Here is an 18,170-nt window from a genome sequence, read left to right on the forward strand (position 1 = left end):
GGAGCGCGGCCCGCCCCGTCTGATGCAACCGCGCCGCCGCCCGCGGGTGCGCACGCAGCGCCCGCCCTCCCCCGCTCGCTTTTCCCTTCCTCCCTCCCTCCCTGCTCCGCGGCCACACGTACGCGCGCACCCCCCGCGTGTGCACACTCACGTACCTGCGCGCTCCCGGCGGCGCGCTCCCGCCGAGCCGCGGCTGCGGGGGCTCCTGCTGCGGGAGCTGCGGGGCTCCTCCTGCGGGAGCTGCGGGGCTCCTCCTGCGGGAGCCGCCGCCTCGCCAGCCTCCGCGTCCCGCAGCGCTCCCGCTCCACTCCCGGGGCTTCCTTCCGCACAGCCCGCGCTGCCGTGCCAGAGGAGAGGTCTGACCCCGTCCTTAGCGGGAGGATTTTGGACGTGGATCTGACCGCTTTTCACTGCAGACGTTTGGCGGGAAGAAAAAGTACTAACAAAGTGTTCTTAAAGTCACTATTAACACCCACTGCTTTTCGGCTGCCGAGCCAGCCTCCTCTTCCTCAGATGGGGAAATTAGCTGGAAAACGATGTTTTCCGACATCCGTACCCATCTGTACTTTCTCAGTCGCTGAAAAAAAAAACCAACCCGAATTTCATTTTCAAAAGAAAATATTGCACTTCAGGAAATGTCAACATGTTTTTGTTTCAACATCCTACGGCATTTTTTAAAAAGTAATTTACTATCCTCATTTATTATTATTTTTTAAAATACCAAAATAAAAAGGCCACAGTATAGTGGCTTTAACAAAATGCACGATCTGCAGTAAAATAGGATTATATTGTATGAATTGTTTTGCTCTTTCCCCAAATTAGATGTCTTCTGCTTTCATTTTGCTGGAAAAAACTTGGAGACTTTCTGTAGTTTTTTAATACTGATTTTTTTTTCCTCCACCTCTGATGTTTCATTTACTTATGAAGCTGAAAAAAGGCATTTTTTTCCTGCTGGGCGAGTTGTATCTGCACTTGTGGTTTGCTGTGCTTCATCCAGGCTCAGCCACCTCCTCCATCCAGGCAGCTTGTGTGCCTTTCCTCTCCCTGCCTGTTTTCTGTCTTGCCCACATCAGTCATTGCAAGACTGAAAATTAGGCCAAAAAATAGAGGGGAATGTGTTTTTCTTCTCTATTTTTTTTTTTTTTTTGCTTTCTAATAAAAAAAAATCCCAATTCACTTCACTTAAAGAGCAAGCAAATGTATATTTTCCTGTAATATAAAAATAATAACGATAATAAAAATATAAAACCAACATGTTAATATGTAGTGATAATATACCAAGTGCAACTGCCTAAAAACAAAGGAGCGTCAGACTCCCTGCTTCTCCCTGGAGAAAACAAAGCTACCGCTGCTTTGTAACCCCTCTGGAATTCCCCCCATTTCCCAACTCTGCCTGGCTGTGTGTACCTTCCCCGTTTTAATTAACCTGCTGATCACAGGTTCTGCAGGAGCCATGGGCAGTTTGTTTGCTGTTGAGGGGTGTAGGATCCTGTGGGGATCCGCTCTCAGATCTCGGGGTGCAGCTCCCTGGCTCTGGCTTTTGGAGAAGGGGAGGGTTGCTGCTGGGGCTGGCACATTGTGGGATGTCACTGCAGTGGGGGACAGCAGTCCTTGGCCCAGCTGGACCAGGCTGACCTGGACCGGTGGCAGGCTGTGCTGTGCTGTGTCTTTCTGTGCTGTGTTTCTGTGCTGTGGTGTGTTTTTCTGAGCTGTGGTGTTCTGTGCTGTGTTGCTGTGCTGTATTTTGCTGTGCTGTATTTTACTGTGCTGTGTTTTTCTGTGGTGTGCTGTCTTGTGCTGTGTTTCTGTGCTGTGCTGTGTGTTTTACTGTGCTGTGGTGTGTTTTTCTGTGCTGTTCTGTGTTTCTTTGCTGGGTTTTACTGTGCTGTGCTGTTCTGTTCTGTGTCTCTCTATGCTGTGCTGTTCTGTGCTGTGCTGTTCTGTTCTGTGCTGCCCTGTGCTGTTCTATGCTGTTTTGTGGTGTGCTATATTTCTGCACTGTGCTGTGCTATTCTGTGCTGTTCTGTTCTGTGTTTCTGTGCTGTGTGTTCCTGTGCTGTGCTGTTCTGTGTTTCTCTGTGCTGTAGTGTTCTGTGCTGTTCCGTGCTGTTCTGTGCTGTGCTATATTTCTGCACTGTGCTGTGTTTTACTGTGCTGTGCTGTTCTGTGTTTCTCTATGCTGTGCTGTTCTGTGCCATGCTTCTGTGCTGTGCTGCTCTGTGCTGTTCTGTGCTGTATTTCTGTGCTGTGCTGTGTTTTTCTGTGTTGTGCTGTTCTGTTCTGCACTGTGCTGTGCTATTCTTTGCTGTGTTTCTGTGCTGTGCTATATTTCTGCGCTGTTTTTCTTGTGCTGTTCTGTGCTGTGCTGTTCTGCTCTGTGCTGTGCTGTTCTGTTCTGCACTGTGCTGTGCTATTCTCTGCTGTGTTTCTGTGCTGTGCTGTATTTCCGCGCTGTGCTGTTTTTCTTGTGCTGTGCTATTCTGTTCTGTGCCGTGCTGTGTTTTTCTGTGCCGTGCTGGCAGGGGCTGCCCCGCTGCTCCCGGCAGCTTTGGCACCTGCCAGCCGGCTCTGGTGGAAGCAGGGAGCAGCGCACCTTGTGGTTCAGCGCTCCCATCCGCAAAGACAGGCTCTGCCAGCTCGGGCTTTTATACCTGGCCGTCCTGCTGTGCCTGCGGCTGTTTGGAGGAGACAGCAGGCAGGAACATTAGTTTCATTCCAGTTTTATCCTTGGCCTCACATCTGAGTCTTCAAACAAGGATTCCAGTCGTGGGCAGACGCCCCATTTTGTGTGCTCCAGACTCTTCTCCCGCAAAGACCCAGCAGTTCTTTACATGGAGGCCAAAAATCCGACTGTTGCCTGATAAAGCCTTTCTGTCATGACTGTCTCTACCCAGAGTGAAACCAGGCACCTACAAGTGCAGAAAGGGCTCCCATCCCCTGCTACCTGGGCAGGCTGAAAGAGATGGCTGTGTCCTAGCAAGTACAGATGCAGCTCTGGTCCTCACTTGCTTTGGGGAGAGGAGCTGGAGGTCTGGGACTGACCCTACTGTAAATTTTTGCTGCCAGGTGTGAAGCCTAGAGGTGATACCATGAGCTTGGTAACCTGGTACACCACACCAACTTCCATTTTTTGAACTTTTTTTCTGGAACAAATGGCTGTTCCCATCTGAGCTGCTGGCTTCTGGATGTATATGTTTTATTCTAGGGATCCCAAGTGAGGACATATGCATACACACATGAATATAGATATTTATTTATTTTTATTAGTGGAAGAGAGACCTCTACTGGCTCAGCTCACAGAGCCACTCGACTGATCACAGATGAGCTCTCTCACCTTCTCTTCACCTACTTGGGAAATCTCCTGTGTCACAGCCATCTGCCAAGGCCAGCTAAGAAGCAACATTTCATGCTTTCTCATTAAAAGATCCAGCATGTGGAGAGTCCCTCAGCTGCAATTGCTAGCACATGAATTTGTGACAGGCCTTGGTGTAGTAAATCAAGTAGCTTATTTCCTTTAGGAGGAGATGAATCTTGGGCACTGATGCAGAGCAAAGAATTAGAGTGTTACTGGTGCTGGAGGACAAGTCAGCAGGGTGTTTTAATTGATTTCAGTTGCCTTTTATTCTCTTTATGTTGTTTCTCCCAGCTGGTTCTGTAGCACTGCAATGAGGATGGCTTCAGAAACCGTCTCCTGTGGGTCAGGGCTCTTTAGCATCTTGCCTCTGCTCTCAGCTGGATTGGTGTTGACCCCTACCTGGGCCATACCTGGGGTTGATTTGGGTGCTTGATCATTTGGGTTGATTTGATCATTTGGGTGCTTCTCTTCCTAGGTTGGGGAAGAGTTAATATTTAGTGTGTTCTTCTAGCAAAGCTATCGTTATCTAAGCACAAGTAATGTAAAACAGGGCTTGGTGTTTGCAAACAGGTGGAGCTGGGTGAGCCAGTTGTGTAAGGCCTGTAAGTCCTGGGCTGCCAGTGTGGCTGAAAGCAGCAGAGGCGGCAGCTTGACAAAGGGCCTGGAGCATCTCCTTGCCAGGGAAGGGCTGAGGGAGCTGGGGCTGTCCAGCCTGGAGAGGAGCCCCAGCTGAGAGGGGCCCTGAACCCTGGTGTCCCTCTGTGCTTCCTGGTGCTGATTTCTCTTTGTAAGGAGAGATCCAGAAGCACCTTAAAAATAAAATGCCAAAATAGAACAAGGCACTGAACACACAGACCTCCCTGGGCAAGAGGATGGGAGTGAGCAAGCAAACCACACATGACAAATGTTAGGCATGTTGCTGAATGCAGCTCTGGAAGCTGCTCAGATGCTGTGGTCAGGTGGGTGGGTATTACAAACCTATCTGGGCTAGAAAAGAGAAACATTTTTCTAGAAAATGAAAAAAATATCTGAGGGAGAGAGCACTGAGAGGTAATAAGCATGCAGCAGAAGCCCTTTTGGGGTAAAGCTGCATTGCTGTGGTGCTTTGTAAGTAAGCAACCCATCACTTCAGAGTTCAGAGGTACAAGATGTGCTCGTGGCAGTGCTGCTGAGGCAGCAAAGATGAGAGACAGAGCTGCTGTACCTCAGCTTCAGGCAGGATCTGCTTCTTTCAAAACAGCCAGAGACTTCTGGGAGGCTTTTTTCCCCAGTTCCTGGATGTTCTGCATGGGTTTTGCAAGAAGACCCAAATGAAGGGCTTGCTTTGAGTAAGAGCTTTTTCCTTGTTCTTCAGTTTTGTGTCTTCACTGGCTGAAGAGTTCAGAGCACTGAATTACTCTTTCTCTGGATTCTGTGTGCCTTTTAAAAAAGACTAAAAATATTGTTTGGTGAAACAGTGTGTTGTAACTGTGGAGAAATTATGGAGGCTAAAACTGATACACAAATTAGTGTTTTGTCTGATGAGATGAGAAACTGATTCAGGAATCCCATGACCATTATTAGACAGTTCCTGGTACAAATCTCAGTGCTGAGGATGCTGTCATGCTCTTGGAAAAGCTATGTAAACAAAAAAAAAAGGTGCATTCCTCTTGGCTCTCTGATGATCAGTACTTTGAGCTGAGCTTGTGAACCTCTGTGGTGATGGGACTTTCATTTTTGCAGAACATGAGACTTAAATAACCATATGGGAAAGCAGCCTGTTTTAAGTACTCTGTAAGAAAAGGGTTAGGAGAGCACAGGAAGAGAGATTAGGGGACCATCTGAATTTGAAGGCTTTGATCAAATGCAAATTTTTTTTGGGGGGGTCAGTGAACAGAAACAGGGTGGAAAAGCTATAAGAGACCATGACATGTAAATACTTTTTTGGGTTTTTTGTTTGTTTGCGTTGGTCTTGAAGCCAAATAAGTGTAAAGTTTTCTCATATATGACACATAAAACAGCACACAGGAGGATGGAGTTCTTTCAGGCTGCCAGAGTCTCCCTGTGTTTGGAGAGAGATAAGTTATTGTCATGTATGACCTGTCACTAATATCTGATGACACCCCAGGGTGGCAATCTCAAAAGACCAAAAGAAACACCAGGATTATGCTGAAGAATCTGAACTTTTTTTCCTGCTTATTGCACCAGCCACAAAGAATTTCAGCATTTCTTTGGTCAAATGAGGGGAAAATAACTATTTTCCACTTTTTCATTAGTACCTCACCAGAAGCTGTATGTCTGTAATTTTACAGGAATACTCAGAATTGACAGATGGCCATTGGTATATTTTGTGGGATCTCAGTTGAGGTAGATAACACTGCATCTTTAATCTGCCCTGGAACAGATTAAAAAATGACAAATGGGCCTGTCCAAAGACAGGGTAAAGATTTTCTTTCTTGAAGAAAATTTGCAAACAACCTATCCCCTCTATCTCTCCCCTCTTTTCTCTGCAATTACTCTGCAATCTGGGCCAAAGTCCCTCCAAGGATTTGCAGGAACTGTGGCCAAGGCTGGCAAGACCACTGGTTCTCCATCTCCCTACAGTTTGTTGCCCCTTTGAAGAGCAGCTGTTGCCTTTGAAGAGAAATTTTCTGAGCAAATGAGTATCATCAGAGAGGGTGAGATTTTGGCTGGAGATGGGCAGCAGCAAATTCCCTTCCCAGAGGGGACTCTGCTGGCAGAATTCTTGCAAGACTGAGGTTCAGCTGCTCCACCAGCCCCTTCTCACTCAGAATGCACAAGAGGTGATGGAGCAGGGGCACAACAGAGCTGCTGTATGTAATCCTGCTCCTGGCCTGAAGTCCTTGGGAAGGAGGGAGGTCACTGTCCTGCCTGGCTCTGACCCCTCTGTCTTTTAGCTGCATTTCTGAGCTGAACTGGAGCTCAGGTAAAGGCAGAGTTTGAAGTCCAGGCTAACCTGCCTGCAAAGCGGGATGGAGTGCTGTGTTGCATAGGTAAGAGGCCTTACTGGGCAGGGCTGTCATTCCAGAGAAGCACCAAGTCCTGCAAATGCTCAAATGTCTTTGTATTACCCTTCTGCCACCTTTTGTTCCTAGTGGTTTTTTCCATATCCAATTATGTAGTTTTATTCTATGCAATATGTATGCTTCTCCAACCTGCCTCTGACCTCTGAATCCAGACCCAGCCTTGCTGGTGGTTTGTGCTGATATTCAGAGTTATTCCCTGTTTCTCCTGAGCAGCTGGTATGTGCCCCACCCTGGGTAGCTGCCTCTGGCTCTGAGGGAGGTGGCAGGTATTAGGGACCGATTTTTCATGTTAGGTGCTTAAAACTCAAATGTCTGTCCTTAAAACTCTCTGTTTGTCACCCCTATCTGAAGGTGCCTCAAGTACTTGCTTTACATGTGCTGCTGAGGTGTGAAGGTCAGGAGAACTGAGCATGGCTGGCTTGCTCCCATGAGATCCTCCTGAGGGTATCCCTCTGTCACTCCCTGGAGGTGCTGGCACCTGATTCAAGCTATGCAAGTATTACCAGGAGGGAAAAGACAATTCAGGAAGGGAAAATGTCACTCTGTGACTTAGTTTGGTAGGATAATGGCTCTGTAACATAAACTGTCAGGCAGGTGTGGGTATGGGTGTATATGGCTGTACATCACACACTTTGCTTCCTTTGGGAAGTGAAACCTGGAACCTGCTGCATGGCTTTATTGATTTTTGGGTTTGCTTTGTGCACGGTGATTGCTGAAACATGACTTGTTCGTGGATGTCAGGCCATTCACAGCACTGTGTTTTTATGCAGCTTTTCACAAGCACTAATAGAGAAACAAAGCAGTCTTCATGAGCACTCAAATTTGTCTTGACTAAGCACACCATTGCTGAATAAAGTATGCACCTATTGTTTTCAGACAGCTGTAATCCCTCTCCAGACTTTAGGGAAATTTAATCTCTTGACATGACTGTGCAACTCCTGTTATTTTTAGGCACGTACATTAAGAAAAGGAAAGGTCCATTTAATCTGAACACATATTAGCAAGCATTCCTGTTTTCACAAATCTGAACCAGGTACCACAGGGAATAAACTGAAAGTCATTAACGTGATTGCTGTTTGATGGCTGGAATGAAGCAGTTTCAGACCCACTCCCCACCTCCTTTTGAAGGTACTCAAAGCGACTTGCTGCTCTTGAAGATCATGTCAGCAAAGGTTAAAAACTCATTGCAGATGGTTCTTTGCTGATGCCAACTGTCCACAAGTGTGGTGACCATCTGTGTGTGGTGGCCTGTTGACCATGTGGATGAACTGGTGGGGATGAGGGAAAGGCTTGAAGTCCTCTCCTGTCAGTGAGGGATGCATGTCAGTGCCCTTCCCGGTGATGCCTGAGGATGCTGAACTCAGGACAGGTGACAATGGAGACTGTCAGGCTATGTGATGAAGCTGGTGCCTGTGGGCTTGTAGCTTCCACATGCTGGAGCTGAGGCCCTAAGTCTCCTCTTTAGCACAGCAAGGAGCTCCTGTATTGCTCACCATGGGACTTGTGCAAAGCTGTTCCCCTCCCCAGCTCTACAGGGGAAATGGGGTTACTAAAATCACTAAAATCAAAGCAGTTTCCTGAAGGAGATAAGGATTTAATTTCTTTCTGGATATTCCTAGCAGCACCATCCAACAGGCACTGGTACATGTGATGGAAGCTGAGGAGGATGATCAGACTTCCACAGACTCTTCTAGGCTTAGCTTGGATGGAAAAGTGAGGCTCAGGCTCTGCTTGTAACTGTCCTCTTTGAGATAAAATGAGGAAAGGCAACAACAAAGGACAATGCGAGGGAGAAACCTTAAGCTGTGGCATTTCATGGGGTGGACAGCTAGCAGGAGATTGTTGACTGTTTGTTGAAAAGTCTTGCTGGCTGTGTTTGCTTTGGATACCACAAGTCACTGGGTCCTGGTGGGGACTGTGAGTCATGTTCCTCCTTGCAGTGGAAAACATGGATTCATCACCGTGGTGCTGCGCTCCTGGCAGGGCCACGGCCCCTTGGGAGAACAGGAAGATGGCACAAGGCAGGAGGTGTGGAGGCCTTCCCATCCAAAGGGAGTAGGAAAGTGTTTCTGAAATTTTCCCTTTGGGCATCCGTCCTTAGTTCTGGGGAGAGCTTTGCTGTGGTCTCGAAAAAGGGACATGCTGGAGTTCTTGTGTGCTTGTGTTGCTGTGGATACAGGGCTCTATTTTTGTGCCTCTTGCATAAGTTTTACCCTCATCTTGCAGTGCCTTAAATGCATTTTTAGGGTTTAGGGTCCTGGGTAGCTAAAAGCATCTTCTGTGGTCTCTGTGGGAGTTTTGAGAAGGCTGGTTGTGACCACATTCCCTCTGCTGTCTCTTCTTTTGGCAGAACTAAACCAAGTGGTGGTTTCATACAGTTTAGGAAGGAGTGATGCCTTTATCTTGACTCAAGTGATGTTGGAGTTCCCTTTCTTTGGCTCACATGGAGAAGCCCTCAGTAGAAGAGAGGAATAATGCCAGCAGCTGTTGGAGGGCCAGCACGAGGTCAGTGTGGTCCAAAATACCAGTGCTAATTCTGGCCCTGAGTGCACAGGGCACACAAATCACCCATGACTCTTGGTTTTCCTTGTACCAGTTCAGAGTCAACCCTTGATTTTATTCCTGCTGGAGGGGAAGAACAGACCTGCCATGGCTCCAGGGGTGTGTACAGGCTGTCACTGTAGGGGAAAAGGACCTCTGTGTCAGGTGGTGGTGAGCTGTGAACTCCTTCCTTTACATCATGGACAAGAAATTCTTTCCCTGCTCAGGGACCAGTAAGTCCTTTGCTCTGCCACACATTAACACATGCCTTGGTAGTACCCAGTAAACAGGGGAGTAATAATAATAATGTGGTTACAGGCCATCTGAAATGAGGTTGTGGCTGTAGCTGTCCCCATGGGCCACCTCCTCCTGCCTCCTGTGGGAGAGCGTGGGGCTGGTAAAGAGGCTGTGTGTGGTAAGAGAACAGGTATTTAAGGAAATGGGCTTTAAATGAGAACTTAATTACTCACTTTTGGCCTCATATCTGAGCAAGAATAACATGAAAACCTGAAATTAAGCACTAGTTGCATTCCAATACAGGAAAGAATGCCTCCAGTATTTGAAAATAATTCGAAGATAAATAGAATTAATACTTAACATATGAAAGAGACAGCTAATGTTTTGACAGACAAGCCTCCTCCTTAGAGCCAAGAACATGCATTACCTAAAGGAGGAAAATCCTCATTTGTACTGAAGGTTGCCAGGAGTCATAATTAAAGAACAAAATTAGTCGAGGAGAGGATGGAATGAAGAGTAAAAAGATTGTTGTTTCTTAGATAACTGTGCAGGTGTTGCTGAAGGAACACACACACATTTCTGTGGGTTTTTTTTCCTTGATTCATCTCTATGTCCATCAGAACATTCACTGCATGTTTCCTTGTATTAAAATAAAAATAGAAATGTCCTGCTGAGCAAGTTGTTCTGCCATGGGTGGAGGTAAGCCTGCTTGCCCTCTGTTGAGTAGAGTCTTTGATGTCTCATTAGGGGTGAGGTGGGTTTTTTTTGCTGTTTTAGTGAGTCCATCATTAGTGTTTCTTTCCTTTGTCATCCATTTGAACAAAGTGTGAGGGTTCCTACAACTGCCCTGCTGGCACATTTGATGGAAATTTCCTGGGCTGCTGGAAAGGGGTGGAGGGGTGAAGGGGAAGGGCAGATAACCAGTAGTATGGACCCACCCAGAGGCTGCATAATTGCTCATTTCTGCAGGAAACCAGCCTGAAATTTTGCAGAGGATTGGACCTGTTTGTAGGAGATTTGTTATTCTGATGTTATTAACACTGGCTTTGGTTACATAGATGTTCCCAAAAGGCAGTGCCATGGCCAGAATAATGGTAAACTGGAAAGGAAAATCAGGCTTTTTTTTGTCAGAGAAAAAGTGTCTCAGATTTATAAAACAAACACCCTTCTCTACCTTGTACATCTTTTATAGCTGCAAATGTGTAAATCTTTTCTTCCAGAAAGAAATCCAGATGCTTACTAACTTTAATTTGAGTCAAGATAAAGCGACCATATTTTCCCTGCCTGGAACATCTGCAGAAATGCCACTGAGGGTTTTTGGCTTGTTTTAGTGAGAGAATTACAGAAGTCCTCCCGTTTTCTCCTCTTGCAAAGTTAGACCAAGAATATATTTAGCAGTCGTAAGCAGTGGTGTATTAATAGAACGATTTTCTCTAAAAAATGTCCACTGCTCCTAGAAGGAGATTTATAATATGTAATCCCCCATTTCAAAGGGTGAGGTCACCACTGAACATGTCAGCCCACCAGGATATCATAACACATCAATTACATAATCAATAGCACATGTTTGCCCCCTTTCTTTACCAATTAATGGATTTTTGAAGTAGAGAGCTTGGCTTATATTTCTCCAGTCATGCTGGATGGGGAAACCCTTTCAGAAGGAGGATTCAGAAGGAAAAAAGCTGGTGTTTAAGGTGTTCACATAAATTCTTTCTTCAGCAAATGCACAGGAGCACCAGCTTACTTCCAGTCCTGCTTCTTGCCTTCTGACAATTTTATTAATTCCTCACAAAAATGAATGTATGTACTACCAGAAGATATTAAATTTATAAAATTTCATCTCAGATTTGTAACATGTTTCCATGCCAAAAAACTTCTCACAAAACCATCTCATTATCCTTTACCTCTTCAGCTCTTCTGGCAGATTCTGATTAGAGCATTCTTCTAATTTTGAATGGGATTAGGATGAGATAATGGGTGATTTATGTCAATTGACAGGCTATTTCTTGCTCTTATCATGATGTTTTTGTAAAAATTAGGTATTTCTTTGTCAGGATAATGGGAGCTTTTGCCTTGCTCAGCTCTTTGCACTAATTTTTCATCCTATTGATTTACTTATTGAAGTAGAGGTATTTGGGACTCAGTTGTGAAACTCAAGAATAGTCCCATAAAGTACCAGTGTAGCTTGGCTTGATTTTTTTTTTAAACATCCAGAACAGTGCAAGCAATATTTCATGATATTGATACCTGATTATGTAATGTGAAAATGCATTTTTAAATGTGCATATTGAAGAGAAACAAACATAAGCTCATTTTCCTGCTGGTTTTCTTAACTGTTCCAGGCTTGGCTTGTCACCTTCCCTTTTTGCTTAGGATTTCATGGGTATAGAGTTAGTGTTCTTAAACAGAAAAAAATGAAAGAGAAACCAAACTCCCCAAAGCAAACTGTCTCTGTGTTTGTGTTGTGTGGAGGATCTTCCTGAGTCCCAGGCTCAACAAGTTTCCCAGAAGATCTTTCCCAAGGCAGCCAGAGGCATCAAGGACATATTTCTCTTGGCTAGCCTCTCTCTGGAGAGATCCCTTGGAGGAATTCCATGCTCTGGTAGAGTTTGCTCTTAGTGGAGACTCAAGGAACCAGTTCCTCTCCAGAGGGACAGTCCTGGTCCTTTTTCTTTTTTGTGGCAATGGTTAACCACTCTTAATGGAAGATCTGCTGAGGCTGAGCATGTGAGTGGGCATTGCCTCTCTTCTGGGGAGTGACTGGTTGGCAGCAAATCACCTTTTGTGAGCCAGAAGCTCTTGGAGAGCCCAGAGCTTGGGAAAACAGGCCCCTCATAGTTTGTCCATCGCTTCCCTGCATCCCCTTATTCAAATGAGACATCTTCCTTCTTTCCACCATGATCCAAGCTCATGGACAAAGCACACAGGTGGAGTTTTCAAAACGAGAAACTCTCCTCTGAGCATGCACAGACTGAGGTTTCTGGAAAGCTTATGTGGCTGATTTGGGGAAAATCACACAGGGGTGGCAGGAGGTCTGGTGTTGGTGGCACAAATGCCATATTCCTCTTCCAGTGTGTGGAGCCATCACAGAATCCCCCAAACAGCTCTTTTCAGACATATAGTCTGTAACAGGGTCAAAATGTGGTTTTTTCCCTAGCCTTGTGCTGAGAAGCAGCTGAACCATTTTGCTGAAGCTTTCCCAAAAACCACTTAGCCTGGGGCAGGCAGCAAGCATGGAAAAAATCCAGCCCAAACAGCTGAAATCTGGCAAAGTTGAACACAAACTGAAGCACATTCTTCTCATGGAAAAGCATTGGATGACCTCTGATATGCAGAGTTCCCTGCTCCACCAATGTGAGACACACAGACAAAGTGTTCAGCTCACACTCTCTGTGCTCCCCCTCTTGGGTCTGTGTGCTCTGAACTGCAAGTTTTATGTGTAAAAATGTACACCCTTCTCTATATACCTAGAGCTGCATAGCTCCCTGCTGCACAGGATTCCTGGCTCCAGATCAGTTGCATCACTCCCCTGATGTCATCCTGGCATATACCACCTCCAGCATTCTTCTCTGCCTGGAGGAACAGTATAGTCCACACTGGGTTTTATATTTTTTTTTTCTTTTTCCTTCCCTGGTTGGTCACTGCCACTGCAGAAAATCAAAGGCAGCCTCACACATTTGTTCCTGTTTTTCATTTTGTTTTGCTGCAGAAGTTAAAAAGAAAAGTTTTGGGAAGACTTTCTCTCAGCACAAGTGAGGAAGCAGCTGTTTACCATGAAAAAAAGCCCATAAATTTGTGTTTCCTGAGCTAGGAAATTACTGCTGCTGCTGCCATCACTACTGTTGCTCTAGACATGTCTTGTGGGCTGGGAGATGACACTGTGGCACACAAGGCTGGAGGACAACACTGGGGTGGGGATGGAAGACCAGACAAAGTCATGTGGCTCTGACTCACTGGAAGTTATTTTTCAAAACCTTTACTGAGACCTTATGGCCCACAGTCTGTGCCAAGCCCTGTGTTATACTTTCCTTGAAAGAAGAGTGGAAGGAGCAAATGCTGTGGGAATGTTGGTCAGCAAAGCCTGTGAAACTGGTAACAAGGATGGGAAAAAGAAATTTTGCTGTTTCTGCAAATTTGAGAGAGCAAAATCCCTGCAGTCCACTATCAGTGTTGGCACTCAGCTAAAAACTGTGTAGAAGACTGAGCTGGGGGCAGGAGGTACAGGCCTGCACTGGGCATGTGTGGCCTGATGGCACAGAATCACAGAATAAGCTGGATTGGGAGGGACCCACAAGGATCATCGAGTCCAACCCCTGGCCCTGCACAGACACCCCAACAATCCCTGCACAGACACCCCAAAAATCCCTCACAGACACCCCAACAGTCCCTGCACAGACACCCCGACAATCCCTGCACGGACACCCCAACAATCCCTGCACAGACACCCCAACAATCCCCCCCGTGCATCCCTGAGAGCGGTGTCCAAACGCTCCCGCAGCTCTGGCAGCCTTGGGGCCGTGACCATTCCCTGGGGAGCCTGGGCAGTGCCCGACACCCTCTGGGGGAAGAACCTTTCCCTGATCTCCAGCCTGAGCCTGCCCTGACCCAGCTCCAGCCGTTCCCTGGCTCCTGTCCCTGGTCCCAGAGAGCCGAGCTCAGGGCCTGCCCCTCCTGTTCCCCTCAGCACAAGCTGTGACTGCCATGGCTGCCCTCAGCCTCCTCCAGCTGAACAGACCAAGTGCCCTCAGCTGCTCCTCACACGGCTTCCCCTCAAGGCCCTTCACCATCCTCATGTTCTCCTTTGGACACTCTCTAATAGTTTAATGTCTCTCTGATATTGTGGCACCCAAAATGTCACACAGTATTCGAGCTGAGGCTGCCCCAGAGCAGAGCAGAGTGGGGCAATCCCTCTGTGGCCCAGCTGGGCCTGATGCCCCCAGAACAGGGATGTCCCTCCTGGCTCCAGGACACTGCAGCCTCAGCTCCCTTTCCCTGGCATTGCTTTCCAGCCTCTCATTCCCAGTGTGTCTGTTCATCCAGGGCTGCCCCATCCCAGGCCCAGAATCCAGCCCTTTCCCTGCTGAACTTCCCAGGGTTGGTGATTTCCCAGCCCTGCCCTTTGTGGGGGTCTCTCTGCAGGGCCTCCCTGCCATGAGGGAGTCCACAGCTCCTCCCAGCTCTGTATCCTGAACTTGCTCAGTATTCCTTCCAATCCTGCATCCAAGTAATTTATAAGGATGTTGAATGTGGGTGTCCAAGTGTGTGAGGAACTGTGAAATGTGTATCAAGGGCTGTGTAGGCATTTATGATATCTCCATGTGTGATGTTCTTTGAGTGGCCTGCACTCAGCAGTGCTCTGTGGCCCTGTGTGGGATGAGGAAGGCAGGCATCTGCCACAGTGGTGTGGGACCTGCTCTCAGAGCCAAAGACCTGTTGCCTGTAGGTTATTTTGAGGCCATGAAAGAATTGTGTTGGATTTGAAGGCCAGTTTCACCTGCCCTAAGCTGGTGTTTTGCCTTTAGCCCCTTCTTTGTTCTTTGATACGTGCAAGAAGCTGGCATGTAAGCACAGGTCTCAGTCACGGTCTGGTGTGATCCAGTTTAGTAACTCCACCACTGCCACACCTGGAAGCAGGGGAGCAAAGAGAACCTTCATCTCACTTTTCTCCTGCTCTGCCCTTGAGACCTGTCTCTCCTCAGCAGGTGCTCCCTGCCAGGCTCTGCAGGGGCAGCAGGTGAATTTCCCTTCATGTCCAGTGACCCACTCAGAAAATAAGGGAGCAGTACAAGACAGAGACTGCCACAAAAGCCACACTGATGGGTTGAGATTACTGTCACTACAGTAGCACCCAGTGGTGAAGACCACGTGGGCAGTGATGGAGACCAGCCAGGTTTGTGGGAGAATTTTGTTTCCTGTACTGCTGAAAGCCCAGTATTTTTGAGTATTAATTTCCTTTCTCACTTCGGTGGGGGCAAGAGGGTGAAGTGTTATATATGGAAAAGGAGCATAATAAGGTTACTTTTCCCCCCAGGAGGTCACAGTGACAAGTCCTTGAAGGACATGGAAGTTAAGTGCATGCCAAGAGAACCCAGGAGACCAGGTCTGGAAAAACCTAACCTGTATTTTTTTTTTCTGGAGAAATGGGAGAATGCAGGAAGAAAAGGCTTTTACATAGGAAGTAACAAATTAGCAGGACCAAAAGATAGTCTGTAGGGAGGGAGAAAGCAGGGAGGGGAGTGCCTGGTGCCTTTACAAGCTGCTCTGAACAAGGTGCCAAACTTCCAGGGAAGCTGTTTGGGGTTAGCCAGTTTTTGCAGCCTCTGGCTCAGGATTTTGCCCTTTCCCAGTGGGCACTTCACGCTCTCCCTCATTGTCTGGCCAGTTTACATCGCTGGTTAACTGGGAGAAGTGGTTCCCTCCAGAGTGGAAGTGGGAAGCTGGAGCCCTTCCCTTCTTCTCGGGGCTGGGATCCTGGAGCACTGGCTCAGGCTGAGTCCCCACAACCCTGGATGGAGAAGTAGTCGGGGACAAATGAGGAAGCGGTGGGTTGAGCAAAACCCTTGCGCTACAGAAATCTTTCTTCCAGAAAAGCGGGAAGGGGGTGGGGCACCAGCCAGCCTTGCTGCGGCAGCAGCGTGTTTTCATTGTGATGCAAATCTCTTCGTGTAATTTGGGTCACATTCAGGTTCACCCAGTTCTTGTGGCTGGAACTGAAACCAGCACGTCTTCACTTTTGCTCACAGCTCTCAGCGCTCTCCTCTCTCACTCTCACGATGCCAGGGCTTGTTTTGCGACAAGGCTCCCGTATCCCTGGAGAGATGCGGTTCCATGGAGCACATCGGGGACCTCAGGGAGCCGGGATGTCACCACTCCCCTCTCCCCCTTGCCGCTGGCTCTTTGGTGGGATGTGCCCAGGCAAACATGGGCGTGCTCTGATGCTGTGCGAGGTTTCGGAGAGCGGTTTCGTTCAATCAGAGTCGCTCACACGAGCCTTGCAGGGCTGACACCCTGCAAACACAGAGAGCCATCGCCGAGACACTGCCCTGCACCCTCTGACAACACTGCCTTTGCTTCTGGGAAACACGATGGACAAATCTAAGCAGGAAATTTACAGCCTTCTTGCACAAAACTTGACTTCTCCTCACCCCCTGCTTGGAGCGAGCCTGTAAATGTTTAAGTCACCTCACTGTTATCCTGTGTGGGGTCTTTGTTCCTCGCCTCCCCTGCTAATGTTGACCTTCTCTTGCTGCACAGTCGGCATTAAATTCTGGGGCACAGGGCAAAGGCTGGGCTTGGTCACCCCTTCCCTGCCCCCCTTGGAAGGGCTGACTTTTGCTGCTGTCTCATGTGGATTAGTGGGGCTCCCCTCTAGTTCTGGGCCCTGGGCAGTCACCTCAGTTGCTCCCTCCTAAATCTAATTCTGTTCCGCTTTGTCTGGAATATAATGCTCCCTGGAATTCATTTTAAATGCAGAGCAGGGTCAGGGGAGGCTTCAGGGCCAGCTCGGGTGCTGTTAGGACTCGGGGCTGTGCTAAGGGCACTTCAGGCCCGTTTTGTACAATTGGCTCTGAAGTCACAGCGGTTTCCTGAGCCGGCTGTTGGAAAATCACCTCCAGCGAGCTCGGCTCCCTGCAGCTGCTGCTGTCTCTCCTGGTACCCAGGCTCGCAGGGTGGGCTCTGTGCATGGCTTCTCCTCCCACCCATGCCAGCTCAGAGCTGAAAATCTCTGGTGCCCATCAGTGGAGGATCCAGCCCTTGGTACTTCTCCATCCTGATCCTATTCCTTGTGCTTTCTGTCCCTGGCTCTGACCCACCTGACAGGAACCTGCTGGTGTTCCACACCCATTGAGCCATTTTGGGACACCGAGAGGGCACTGAGCACGGTGGAAAGGGCACAGATCTCAAAGTCTTGCATTACAAAATCACCTCTTGCTTTGAAGGATCTGATCCTGCTTTAGTCTCACACTCCTGTAAGGCAATCTGGTCTCCTTGCACTTCACTGCAGCTGCTTCTGGTGAGAAGTATGGCAGCTGCTCCACGCTGCATAAGAGAACACTTTGGCAAAAGAGACCTAATGATTGTGCTTGGCTGCATCTGCAGAGGAAAATTAGGGAGAGGGAATGTAATTATTGGAATTTGGCCAGGACATTGGGATAAAACACCTGCACTTGTGCTGTGACATGATCATTTGCAGTAAAGTGTACACAGTCAGTGTTAGGCCACTCTTCTGGATGCACAGTGTCATGAGGAATGTTCTGCCCTCTCCATCTGTGGGGAATGTGGCTTTAATTCTTCGTACATGACAATTGTGTGAGCCAACCATTCCTCTTAACACAACTCACAGAAAGAGGTAGTGGTCCTCTCTCATTTTGTAGGGGCCATAGGGAAGTTGTTGGTATGTTCTTCTGAAATAACTGTGGTTTCCTGGGCTTTGGTTTCACGTATAGTTAGAGAAATAAAGGTGAAACTAGAATCTTGGATCTGTACAGCCTAAAACAGTAGGGACAGAGGAAAAAGGGGTTCTTCATTAGGACTGTGTCTCTTCAACCCTACCCCAGCTGAGACCCTAAGAGGTGAGGGACTGAGTTTGGGTTTTGAGGTGGTAGTGCTCAAGATGCTGAAGTTCTAGTGGACTTGGTGTGGGACAAGCTGGTGCCCTGGTCAACCTAAAACTGAAGTTATGAGAACAGCTTCTCTGTTCATTTGTCTCATCCCTAGCCTGTAAGCAGTCCCAAGCCCAACTGAGGGGAGAATTTTGCTTTGGTGACCATCTTTGACTCTTCACAGTTATTTTAATATCCCTTAGAGATGAAGATTGTATGATCACAGAGGAAAAAAAAAATCTGTTGTGTTTTGTCTAACGTGAGGGGGTGGTCAAATCTGTAACCTAACTCATGCATGTGACTCATATCAAAGTACAGATGATAAATGAATGGAGCTGATATTGATCCCAAATTTGACATCACTTTGATCAGCTTCAGGATTAGCTGTGCCTGACAACATTCATTCCA

The sequence above is a fragment of the Zonotrichia leucophrys genome, chromosome 1A, assembly GCF_028769735.1.
Source record: "Zonotrichia leucophrys gambelii isolate GWCS_2022_RI chromosome 1A, RI_Zleu_2.0, whole genome shotgun sequence".
Lineage (NCBI taxonomy): Eukaryota > Metazoa > Chordata > Aves > Passeriformes > Passerellidae > Zonotrichia > Zonotrichia leucophrys.